A 12956-nucleotide genomic window follows, 5' to 3' on the forward strand; every position below is an offset into this window, starting at 1 on the left:
TAACAATGAGATAATTGTCACCTTTGTGTTAAAAGGAAAAGACACAGTTGTGGCAGCCAACACTGCATCCATTAAAGACAGAGATGCTAGCAATACTGTCTACTTCAGATTCCCTAACGCTATCAGCTGGTCATAGCTGCTGAACTTACACACCTGATCTTGCTCTCTTGGTGCTTCCCCTCAATGTGTCTGCATGATAAACGGAGGGATCTGTCACGCTGGATTGCAGAAGAAATGGTAGAAAGGCAGAGGCTGGAAAAAACTGTTTGGAAGAGCTGGTAGGGACTGAAAATCCGAGCTAGCCTGCAGCAAAGAGATGATGATGACTGTGGCTAGGAGCAGAGGGAGAAGCTCAGGGTAGATATGAGAGGTGCAGGGGTGGGGGACACAATTGTTAGCTGTGTCTACAGTGGACGTGAAACCCTCAGCATTGCCTCAGCTCATAAGGAAGGAAAAATACAGTTCTATGCAATGAAACTTACTGTAGAGAAATACTTAAATCAGCATTGCCTGTGCAACCTTAAGTCAGTCATAGTAATGGCATTGGTTTGTCTGTGTTGTGCTTTAACCCCAGCCAGCAACTAGGACCACACAGCCACTTGTTCACTCCCCCTGCTTCCCATCAGCAGGCAGCCATCTCCAGGAGAGCAGGGCTCCATCATGCGTAATGGTTACTTGGGAAGATGAACGCCATCACTCCGAACGTCCAATTCTTTCTTCTTCCTTCCCCGCTTTATATACCGAGCATGACGTCATATAGCATGGAATATCCCTTTGGTCAGTTAGGGTCAGCTGTCCCAGCTGTGTCTCCTCCCATCTTCTTGTGCACCTCCAGCCTGCTTGCTCGCGGGGTGGTGTGAGGAGCAGGAAAGGCCTTGACGGCTTAGCAACAACCAAAACCATCAGTATGCTATCAACATCGCTTTCATCCCAAATCCAAAACATAGCACTATACCAGCTGTTAGCAAGAAAGTTAACTCTATGGTTTCAACACCATGACAGTCTGTAAGATCATCTCAGGAATGTCACTTGGACAACTAGGTGCGATCTCTCTTTTCTGCTACAGAGTTAAGATGTTATACTGCAGGAGTTATACCTATGACATTTGTTCTAGGCTTCTCTGCCACATGATGTTGTAAAATGTTGAACACTTTGGAAAACCACCTGAAGGACAATCAACTAAATCTAACCCAAATATCCCTGTGCCTCAGCTTCCCTTCTGCAAAGCATCCTTGATCTCATTTCTGGGGCATACCGGAGAGACAAATTCATAACGGCTGTGGATCAGTTGGTGTGAAATGACATCATCGCAGAAATTTCCAGGAGGTAACGAATAACTTCATACTTGATAAAATATTGCGCTGTGGCACTGCAAATATTGCCCAAACCATCCCTTGAGAGAAGGTACACAGAAAGCTTGAATAAGAGTTTGCCCATCAGTTATTCCACACATGCCTGGGATGTGATGCTGTGGCCATGTCACAGTATGTACTCTATGTCACACAACAGAGTATTTCATCTCGCAATGCTCATAGACAAAACAGTTGGATGAAATTTGGACAGGCAGTTTTTTTCCTATTGTAAAATACTGAGTGCTTGGTTTTTCTAATTTTAATTTTCTTTTAACACGATTTTTAATCTCACAACCCAATTTTGAGAAGGCATCTTCTGCTTTCCTGAGAACAGGTTGTTAGTCAATTTACTGTCCAGTGAGAACAAATGTTTCTGACAATGCTCTCTTCAGTAGGGATCTCTCTTCCTTTCCTCTTTTCCCCATCTATCAAACGCTAGATAAGTTGCTTTTAGAAATGCAGGCTTTCAATTTATCCTGGTTTATGCAGCACTTTCATCCAATTTTAGTCCATTGTAATCTGATCACTTACAAAATTGCCCACCGAGGCACATTGCTTCCAAGAAGTATGAGTAAGATGCCTTTATGAGGATCTAATAACATAACGTAGAGTTTTCACTCAAGAAGGAATAGTCTGGCCTGACCTGGGAACACTGTAATAAATAGTAAAACTTACAATCAGTCTAGTGGGTTTATGGGTTGTAAGGCTTCAAGCTAGTAGGAGAGGATGGAGAGAAATGCTGCTGGACTACAGGTTTATCTCCCTCGTGAGAAGAGTTTTGCATATAGTCTGCCACCCATCTGGAGGCTCAATATGCTTACTTCATTTGGGTGGTTTTGTGGCCTCCCGCTCTATAAGACCATCTGCATTTTGCCTTGTCACTTTTTGTAAAAAGCTTGCTGCTTAGTGCAAGGTAGAGTCCAAAACACCCTGTGAGGTCCCCTAAAAGAGACTGACCCTCCGTTGCACAGCACTATCTAGCTTCTTTCCCTTTGAGACAGAGAGGGCAGCTGAGGCAAAATGTAAACCTTAAAATGGGCAAAATCATTAACTGAAAAGTAGAAAATTTAATTAGGTAGGAACAGGGCCTTAATGGAGAAAGCCCTGCCTGCTAGGCCATCTTCTGATAAGGGTGGTGCTGCAGTTCACACCACTCTGGTTGCCGTGGGTACAATGACAAGGAAAGCAGTGGTCCAAGGGTAGAAACGGATTACATAGACTTTTAATATCTGAAAATGAACTGCAATGCTTGCTATCACAGGATCAGGCCTGTTTTCAGCAGTGAGCTATAGAGCTAATAATAGAAAGCTCCTGGTTGAGTTAAGGAGGACTCAGTTTTACACAGATGCAGTTTTGATTGAGGTCCACAAGCTATTGGTCCCCACTGGCACCGCTAATCTTTACCTCAAGATCTTGGTGGTCTGGAAAAGGTGATGCAGACCATTGTCCAGAGGGTGGCACGCTTACACTGGTGGTGGGGGAAATCTCCTTCCCCAGCTCCCCCGTTCCCTTAAGCATCACGTCTGGTTAGAAGTTCTGCTGCTTAATGCAGGGTTGTCTGGGTCTGTGAGCGCAGACATAGCTCTTTGGAAACAGGAATGCAAATAGTTGAAGCAGTGAACACAACAAGCTCTAATCAATTTAATCAGGAGACTGTAGGTCTCTATGGAGTATTTCTAAGAGATCTCAGAGGAGAGCTTAAAAAGGCAGCTTTATTGCCTGGAGGCTTGACAGAAGTTAACGCCTCTCCTTGAAAAGCGCAAGTCAAAAATGATGAAAATTGCTACATGTAAACCACGGATGAGCGAGTTTGGTGGAGAAATCACTAGGAAAAAACTTTACAAACTGTTATGCAATAGGACAAGCCTAGAGAGCTCCCTACTGGCTTCTAAATAGCTATGAAGATGTTTTTTTCAATAATTGTGAAAAACATGATGATGATGATGTAGAGCCAATTATACTTTTTTGCCTTGTAGCATGGGAAAAGCCATGTAAAACTCTAATACTTATGTACTATGGACTGCAAAAAGCTCCATATAATAGCATGAATTATGCCTAACAATATTCAGCCTGTAGTGAATCCTTTAGGTATGGTTTTACAGGTAGGTAGCTGAGTAGAGGAGCTGAAGTGGTTTCTTATGGGGTTACACAGAAAGCCAGCTATTGGTGTAGGAAAAGGCAGGAAATCTGTCTCGCAGTCCCCTCTGCCTTGTCTTATAGCTCTGAACTGTGATGCAAGAGGGTAGGTGATAACAGTGTGAATGTCTGAGTCTTAAGGAGGGAGGAGTGACCCAGCATAAGGGGCAGGATGATGAGCCCTGCAATCACAATCCTGCAATTTTTCCTCCCAGGACCTCTCTGGTAAAGGCAGGAGGCTGAGTTTGACAAATGTGCAGGATACTAAGGGAAAAGAGAAAGTGGCCAAGACTAGGAATGAGCTACCTTGGACCTGAGGGCTTGCAAGGAGCCTCCTGCAGGGTGGGCTGTGAAAGCAGGAGGAGATAGGAAGGGTAACTGTGCTTGGTGGCTGGAGTGCCAATGGTGGTTGGACATCTTGGGGGATCCCCAGTGGGGATTTTATATCTCCTCCTTGCCATTTTTTGCGGCCCTCTTTCTGAATACTGTGTATGCACGCTAGCCTCTTCTGGCATATCCCGTGGGCAGCGGAGCCCACTTGGAAGCGTCCAAGCACCAAGCCAGAGGGCAATGGCGTGACTTTGTTTGCCAATGGGTTGGCAACCTCCGGCAAATCCCATTAGCCTGGGCACTGAGAGGGATATTGTACTGTGGGGTAAGCTGCATGCCTTGTAACACCCAACCAGTGCTGGTAAAGGATATTTAGTACCTTACAGCTGATGCCGGCTGGCCTCTTACTGTCTGGGCAGTCATCTGCTGGAAGAAGGACTGATTTACCCTGAACATGTTCTCTTATGTGTTTTATTTGACTTCCTGTATTTTTAATTAGAAATTTGGGGGTATGTGGTAATTAACAGGGACTCAAGCTATGGTGGTAATTTTAAAAGTCCTGAGAGATCTTCTTGTATAGTATAAGTTACAGGGGTGAGCAGGGAGCATACAGAGAGATTCCTGTCATTGCTCCTCTCAAACACTGGCAGGTCTGCTTCTTTTTTCACTTACCAGCAGTTTGAAGTGTTACAATTTCTGCTTTCTGGACAAGCTTTTTAACTTTGGAAGTATTTTCTTTGCTATGTAACTAGCTAACATCCAGGAAACAACAAGAATTGTTTCTTCTGTCGAATGGTATAACATTTTGGGTCAGTGGACTCTGGACACAGAACACTGTGTCTCAGTCACATCATCGGTGTCCCAGGAGAGGGGATTGATGCACAAAAACTAGAAATGTCCAGCCTAAATCTGTTCCCAGCCCAAGTCTGTTCCCTGCTCATCTCCCCTCCCTCCACACCAGGTACCCTGCATAGCTCTGAGTTGCTGCTGAGCTTCTCCCTTGCAGAGGAGATTCAGGAATAACTTGTGGATCAGAGTTAGGTTTCCCTCCAAGACCATTTCCTTTAGAAAAAAATTCTGCATGTCTTCACAATGTTCTTGTCTAGAACAGTCTAAGAAATTGTTTTCTTGTCTTGTGAAAGTTTTTTCAAAGTTTAAACGAGGATGAAAAGTTATACCTTTGAAAATTTTCACCCACTCCCATTCAATCTTCCTCAGCTGGTCAACAAACCAACTCAGAAAAACAAACAAAGGCCATTAGCATTAGGTGAATTCAAAAGTGCTCGAATGTTGATTTTTTTAAACTTTTGAATTCTTTGGGGTGCAAATAAAATCAAATTCCCAAACAAAAAATTGTCCTTAACTTGGGAATAAAATGATTTTATGCTAAAACCTGCAAAAACAAGATCTTAGACCAGTTTCAAGATGGGAAATCTTCCAGAGATCAGAAAATTTCTAAAACTAGCTCAGGTTCAGTTTTGTCTATTCAGTATTTTATAAACAAAAATAAATCTGTTAACACCCTCTCAACTACCTCTGCTCACATTTAGCAGCCGGGATTAAGTTTTTTCTCCTACTAAATCTTGCTGCTGAAGGTGAGATACCATGTGGCAAGAAGCTGTGGGCAGATGTGAATTGGGGCTCACAAGAGTTTTTATTAATATGAGGTTCCTACTTACCAAGATTATCAAAATATAATTCTCATTTACAACGTATCCTGACAGTTTCCATAGTAGAGCCCACGCCTGAGCAAAGGTAATGTACAGAAATACCACAAAGTCGTTACGAGGCTCCATCAGCCAGACAGGCTAGGACGAAAATGGCTTATTTTGCAGTCGGTTAATTTGAACAGAAAAATATCTATTTTGGATTGAAATCTAATCAAGTGTTTGAGACAGTTCTGTTTGGAAAGGGCAGATGATTTTCACTTTGAATTGCTTCATTTCAAAATCTCTGCCAAATCATCTCGCTGGCAAGACGGAGCCACCTGGCATTTTTGAATGGCTGCTGGGGGTGGCTGCACGCCAAAAATTTGCCAGACTGCAGCGATTAGTTTTAAAGAACTTGGCCTATGCTGTTTCTTCTCTTTGCAATGCCCTCGGGGCCCCGGAGCCAGGCAGATTCCTGCACGCGTACCAGGAGAGACACGGAGCTTTTGAAGTTAGGGATGATGCTCTTGCATCAGCGGTTCTGGTCACCAGCAGGTAACGTGGCAAATGGCACAGGTGTTCCCAGCAATCTCCGTGCTTTTTGCCTTCAGTCTGCCACTTCAGAAGTATTTGTTTGTTGAGAGGCAGAGGTTGTGTGGAGTAATTACACTTCTGCTTGTGCTGAGGGTTACAGAGGGACACGTGTCCCTGGAAGAAAATGCTCAGCCTGTAAATTATATGTACTATTTACTAACAGGACTTTTATTGTTCCCTCACTTTGCAGTCCAGGTCCACTTGTGACACGCAAAATGAGTTCTATGTTTTGGCTTTGAAACTAGAAAGAGGTTACTCCTCAGAAAAAATCATTGTTCACATTTCGATTCATTGCCTTTCTTAGAAGATAACTGTTCTCTAGGTGCAAGTGCTACAGAGATGCCTCATCCAGTTTGAAATGCAGCTGAAGCAGAGTTTGTTCTGACTCTGCGGTGTAGATGTAGTTTTTACGTGTAAAGCAGAGAGTCAAACGAGCTGGGGGTATAGAAAGTGAACGAGCTTTTTGCTTCAGAAGTGATTGCTTCAAACTGGGGTCAAAACATTTTGCCAGCGTGGATGGAATGGGGAAACTCGTGATTATGTGTACTGAACTTATGGTCAAATAGAAGACTTCATTCTCTGGATATAAGTTTATAAACACTTCAGAAAAGACTTCTTGTCTTTGTTATGCATTTTAATATGAAATTACCCTTACTCCTGCTGTGTTCTCTTTTGTTTAGGGGAAGGGAACAATAGCAGGGATAAACACGAATAGTAATTTATTCCAGAAATAGTCCAGTAGTACCGGTGGGAGTATTTTTGGCATAAATTACTGCTCAACCTAATTTAATGATGTCTTGACTTGGTCATCTAAAACTGAAGAGATAGTTCAGGCAGTGAAATGATATTCAGTGTAAGTGAGAGTGGCAGATCCTGATCATTAGTAAGGGTCTCTCTATTCTCTCTTTCTTTTCAACCAGCAAATCAGTGTTAGGTGCCATCCAGACAGTTAATTATAGAGCTAACTTCAATGATTTAGGTGGCCTACAGATATCAGAAAACTTTCACTAGCTCTCTTTTCTGTTAAGTATGTGTTTCTATTGTTTGCTGTTCATACTTGGAAACATCTGAGTTTATACATAAAACTGTTACTGAGAAAAGCACAATTCTGAGTCTGACATAAGATGGGTGCAAGCCAATATATAGCCCTCCCTTTGTCTCCCGGGCAGGGGATGAAATACCCTACCTGTAAACAAGGTTTAGAGCCAAACTGGGAGAACTAAGACAGCACCTGAGGCACATGAGCCTGAAATTGAGTCTGGAAAAAAACATCTGCCAACCTGCTACCCTGTGGGTCCTTTAGCTGCCTCTCTGTGCGTGGCGAGGGCTGCCACAGGCCTCTCCATCACGTTATGGTGTTTAGTAAATAGATTTTCCAGCTCTAACTTGGCTCAGGGGCTCTTTAAGTAGGTGTTTTCAGATGCCACCTGATATACTCTGATGGTATCAGACTTCTCTCAAAATAAAGCTGACAACAGTTGTTTTCTTTTAAGACAGTGGTAATGCTGCCCCACCTTTTCTTTGGTGTGAGAACATATGGAGCAAGAGGAGAGCCAGCCACATGTCTCATTTTTCGATGGGATGTACACTTATGGTTCCTTCAGCAATACCTTAAGCAAGGACTTCTTACTCCTGGTTGCTCATGTGGAGCAATGAACAGATACGTATGCAGCTTGTCTTGTAAGTCTGATTAGTTTGTACACCTACAAAACGTATACATGTAGTTGTATAGAAGCTTATGAAACGGTGTTGCAAAGGCTAAGGAGGTTACTGGCATGACGACTGTATTGTTTATTAATACTTGCTTCTTGTGAAGTAAGGGGTAGCTTTTTCAGGCTGTGTTGCTTAGAGACAGAACTGGGTTATGCTCTTGGTCATATTTTTGCAGCCTCTTTTGTGTTGCTGTTGCTTACTTTTCATTCTCTTCTGAGGGTTTTGTCCATGAGTTCCTTGCAGATTTCTCCACATCTGACATTGTTTGCCTATCATTGTCCGTAAGTTACTGCCACGTAGGGGCCCACGTGCCCATAACCCTTGCAGGGTGCATTTGCCTGTCCCATCCCTCTAAACACTGCACAGCTCCTGCTGGGTAGGAGATGGATACCTGTAGCCATAGTTGGCACGTTTGAGCAGAAGACCACATGGGGTGGAGATAGAAATGAGAAGGTTGATATGCTGAAAGGCCACAATGGGAGGCAAAGGCATTCTTGGCTGTAGATCCATTGTGAACGCTCCCAATGAAGGGGCTCACGTGCCACTGATTAGGAGCCCCCTTTGTTGCAGGACGTTTTTCCCTTGGCAAATATGTAGGTTTGATAAAGCTCCCACATGCTGAGTAATGAGCTGACGCCAAGCACCAATTAATAGTCTAGTTTATAAATGGAGAAGGAAACAGAATCTGCCTTTTAGCCTTTGAATTGCAAGCTTGATTTAAATGGCTTGACTGACACCTCTTTAAATTCACCTAGAAGATCTGGGGGTTTTAGCTCATTCCCTGCACGGGTCCTTTGCACTCACAGGCAGGTTTTCCAGGACCTTGGTGTAAAAGAGGCTTAGGCCTGCTATTTGTGTGTTACTGAAAGTTCTTTCAAAACTGCTGTGACAAGTAGAACAGCACCATTATAAAGCAAGAATTTTGGGAAATGTGCCTTTGGAACTTTTTAGGAAGGAGGAGGAGAGACCATCTGTTTTGCTTGTCACAATTCTTGTTTGTTTAAGATGTGAATTGCCAGAAATGTGGAAAGATTGGGTACAACGACAAGTGATAGAGTAATTTTCACACTGGACTTATGGGAAGCATGTGTTGTCCATCTGTGTGATTCTCATTTTATGCAAATTTAGGAAATATAGTCTTATGTCTAATTGTCCAAAGGTAGTTCTGAACATTCAAATGGAGGAAAGACATCATGCCATATCGTTAGTAGGCCTCCCTTTGGCTCTGTAACACACCAATGCAGAATGCTGCTTGCTTGAAACTACAAATCATAATAAACATTTATATTTAGAATCCAATAAACTAATGTTTCAGGGTCTGCAAAACACTTCAGACCCATGCTTGGGTTTTCCTGGAAGTGGAAGAGGATGCCACAATTTTCTGGACCCTCCGAAGCAGGTGTTACCAACCTGCCCAGAGCCACATACTGATGCCTGCTGGTTCATGATGCTGGGGGAATACTAAAAGAGGCTGGTGCGAGTCTTTGGGCTGAAAAATACACTGCCGTGTGCAGTTAAAGCTTATACAAGGAATATCTGAGCTTCTGGGAGGAAGCTTTGATTTAAGGTTTGTTTTGGGGGAGTAAAGTGTTTATTTAACTTAAAAAAAAAATCACACTCCATAGAGGGTGATGGAAATCTTACCTGGAGCATATTGTATTTTTCAGAGCTGGTGAAAATGATACTTCCCCTTGCCTACCCTAGGCACTTTCAGTGAATAGCTCCCAAAAGATAACAACTTTTTTTTCTTTTTTATTTTTTCAGGCCATGATTTGTCTACAAGTGCAAATGATTCTGTATTTTTTGACCCAGTATGGCAACTGTAAATTTGACTGGAAATAACTCTTAATTCCACTGTCATTGAAGTGCAAGTATTCCCATTTTAAAATACACTTTTTGAGAGTGTTCAGTCAAGGAATGCTTCAGTTCTCAATCATTATGGAAAGAAAGACAAAAGAGATCCAAACATAGTGAAACTGAAATTCAGTTTGGAATTCTTACCGGGAGTTCCCACAAAACGTTTTCCCTTGTTGCTGATTCTTTAAATGGTACAATGCCAGTGACACCAAAGATTTAGGTTTGTGGGATGTTGGTTACTGAACCCTCTTTAGCCAAGCACTGTGGTTCTACATATAGGCTTCCTGATTGTCTTAACTTATGTCTTCTTTCCATTGTTGCTGTTTGGATGATTTCGAGGCAACTCCCATTTGTGACTTCAAAATTATTCTCTTTTATGGTGTGGTGTATCATTAAGGCACAAAAAAACCCAACAAACAAGACGACAATCCTTTTTAATGAACAGCAATATAGTGATGGTAATTCGTAAAAACTCAAGATGAAACACTGATTCTGACCGCTTACAATCTGGCTGGCCTTTGGGGTCAGCTCTGTTGGGTGCGTGGGCAGAGTGGAAACCTTGTTGATAAGGCCCATGAGTCACCTCTGTGATGGCTGATGTTGGGAAGTCTGTCTCTGGATGTTGGAAGGACAGTTTAGCTGGACCCTGAGGTTTTGGCTGGGTCAGGAGTACTGCTGTAATAAAGCTCAGAAGCTTTTAGCTGTATGAAGCTAAAATGAGGAAGGGGAAATGGACTAACTGAAGAGAAGAGAGGGAGTATCACAACCAAAGAAAAACCAAAGAAAATGAGAAATTAAGCAGCCTCCTAGCTTGCTGTGGGTCTCGTATGGGAGGGGAGGGACAGAAGGGAGAGAAGTTGGGTCTTGTGTATCCAGCAGGACAAGGGAGAGCAGCAGGGAAGAGGAAGAAATCCACACTTCGTTGGCTGAGGTAGAAGGACGTATTTCATAGAGCAGCCCATTTTTCGGAGAGGACTCTGAGAGAAGGGGAACGAAACATGCCTCTTTTGTCCTGCAGGATTATTTAATCAGGAGGTTAGCTGGCTTTCAGCTGGGAGAGGCTGGGGTAATGTTTCAAGTCTCTTTCGGTGGCGATAGCGAGGTACTCTTTTTGGTGGCAGTGAGAATCAAAGATGGAGGAGGAAGAAAGGGAGGAGTTGAGATGCAGAAGAAGAGAGATGTTCCTGTGCAACTAAAGATGGGTGGACTCAAAGGAGAGGAACTGCAGCCTTGTGAGATAAAATCTTTTTTCCCTGCGCGTTAGAAGCTGAGCTCTGTGGTGGCCTCCTACTGAAGTGTGTCTTTTACCTGGAGGAAAGACTGGTCCAGACTTAGTCAGCTTGGGAAACTGGAAGCTCTTTTTCTGTTTCTTTTTCTGTCCTAGAGTGCTTGCTAAATGCATCTCTGTGGTGGTACATGGATAAGTACAGTAAAGATTATAAGGTTCTCGGATATGTGTAATTGGAGCTATAAATAGCAAGTTATCTGAATACGGTACAACCAACTGTTTAAAAATTTTATATGGAACAATCAAGTATATTTTATATATAGCAAATACATAGCAGGCCCGTTAGAAACAGTGCCATAATTCAGAGGTTTTTTTCTGTTATCTAAGTATGCAAAATATATTAAAAAAATACTTAAATGTCATTTTATAGGTTCCAAGTTTAAAGAGGAATTAGTATCTTTAAGCTAAACGTGGCAGCCACTTTGCAATAAGCAATGACTTACTAATGTCCCTGGATACTGAAAACTTGGCATCCGAGGAAGGAGTGAACTGCAGTACTAGTTCCGCTTCCTCCTCTGAATTATATAAGGATGTGTTTAAATTCTAGCTGATTTACTGAAAACCCCGGATTTTCTTTTGATGCTTTCATCATGCATTACCTTATTCATGCAAAACGAGCAAGGAATTCAGGAGATTTGAATAAACAACTTGTAGCTGTCCGTGTTTTCTGCTTGTATGTTTTAATCAAACCATCTTGAGCAAAATGTTGCCATGTCACTGCTTTGTCTTTGTCTGCTTGCCTTCAACAGGACTAATTATTCCCAAAGCTGCGCCATGCTCATGCCACACTGCAATATGCTCTATAGCTGCGTCCTAAGCGAGTATCTCTGTGTTGTAAACTGATTTAAGAAAGCAGGAAAGAAGAGGTACACCTCCTCTGTTCCACACCCAAAATATTGTGGAATCTGCAACAACTTCAGAAATGCTTGCATGTTGCTGGAGGTGGTTTCAGTTTTCACACCAGAAGTAATTTAATTTCAGCACTTGAAACCCAAAAAGCTCCAACATATTGCTAGCGTGCAAAAATTCCATGTGTGCTAAAAAACAACAGCATATGGTTGGGTGGGGTGTGACCAAAATGAACATAGTTATCACATTGTGAACTTTCTTTTTACAGACTTGATTAAATAAGTTGGGGGGGGTGCATCTAGGACGAGAACCTGGAATCCTCTGAGAGTCTGCCTTTTGAAATGTTGTGTAGTTAACGGAGAGGTTTATCTTGCATAAACTGCGGCTTAAAATAGGAGACTGACATTTCATCTGAACATGAAGAACACACACAAAAGCAAGGTAGAAAGAAGGCCAGATGTCTCTGGGGTGAACCATTCGAGGAGAACAGTACAGAGCGCAAGCTGGAGGGGAACTTCAGCCCTCACTGTTTGCTGTTAGAAAGAAGGTAGATTGGGATCATTTGCTTTTTATTTATAACCTATCACCTGGTCTGGAATTGGGTAGAACAACTTTTAAGTGGATTTATTTGCTGGAACTGCATGTTTCAGGATGTTTAAACATTGCCACCAATTCTTCTCAGCATACTTTAGTGCTGAAGTAATTGTGGGCACAAATAGCTTAAGTCATCTGTGATGGTGACTGTATAGATATATATCCACAGTCATTTTTTTGACTCAGGTCTTTTTTCTGTTGAGTTCAATGGCACTTAAGGCCTTATCAGGTCCTCATATAGGAGTATCTAAAAATTGAGCAAACCAAAATCAGAAATACTTTTGGAAACTTAAGCCTAGATGCTTGACGTATCCTTCTGAATCTCTGCTGGAAAGGTTGAGACCCTTTAAAATAGTAATAAGAAACAGCTTGGGGACTAATACTAATGTGCAGTTGTTTTGTGTGACTATGTGCTCTCACTTAAAGCCACTCACCTGAGTGTACCTCTCTTGGGTCATTGTTAGTGTAGGGTGTCTGCTTAGTTTGCTTTGCTCTTGTCTGCTTTTTCTGTGCTCTTCTGGATGTAAATATATCTGGAGAAGGAGAATCCTTATTTTCTGGCATATTCAGCTGTGAATAGGCCAGAAGACCAAC

The sequence above is a fragment of the Rissa tridactyla genome, chromosome 2, assembly GCF_028500815.1.
Source record: "Rissa tridactyla isolate bRisTri1 chromosome 2, bRisTri1.patW.cur.20221130, whole genome shotgun sequence".
Taxonomy (NCBI): domain Eukaryota; kingdom Metazoa; phylum Chordata; class Aves; order Charadriiformes; family Laridae; genus Rissa; species Rissa tridactyla.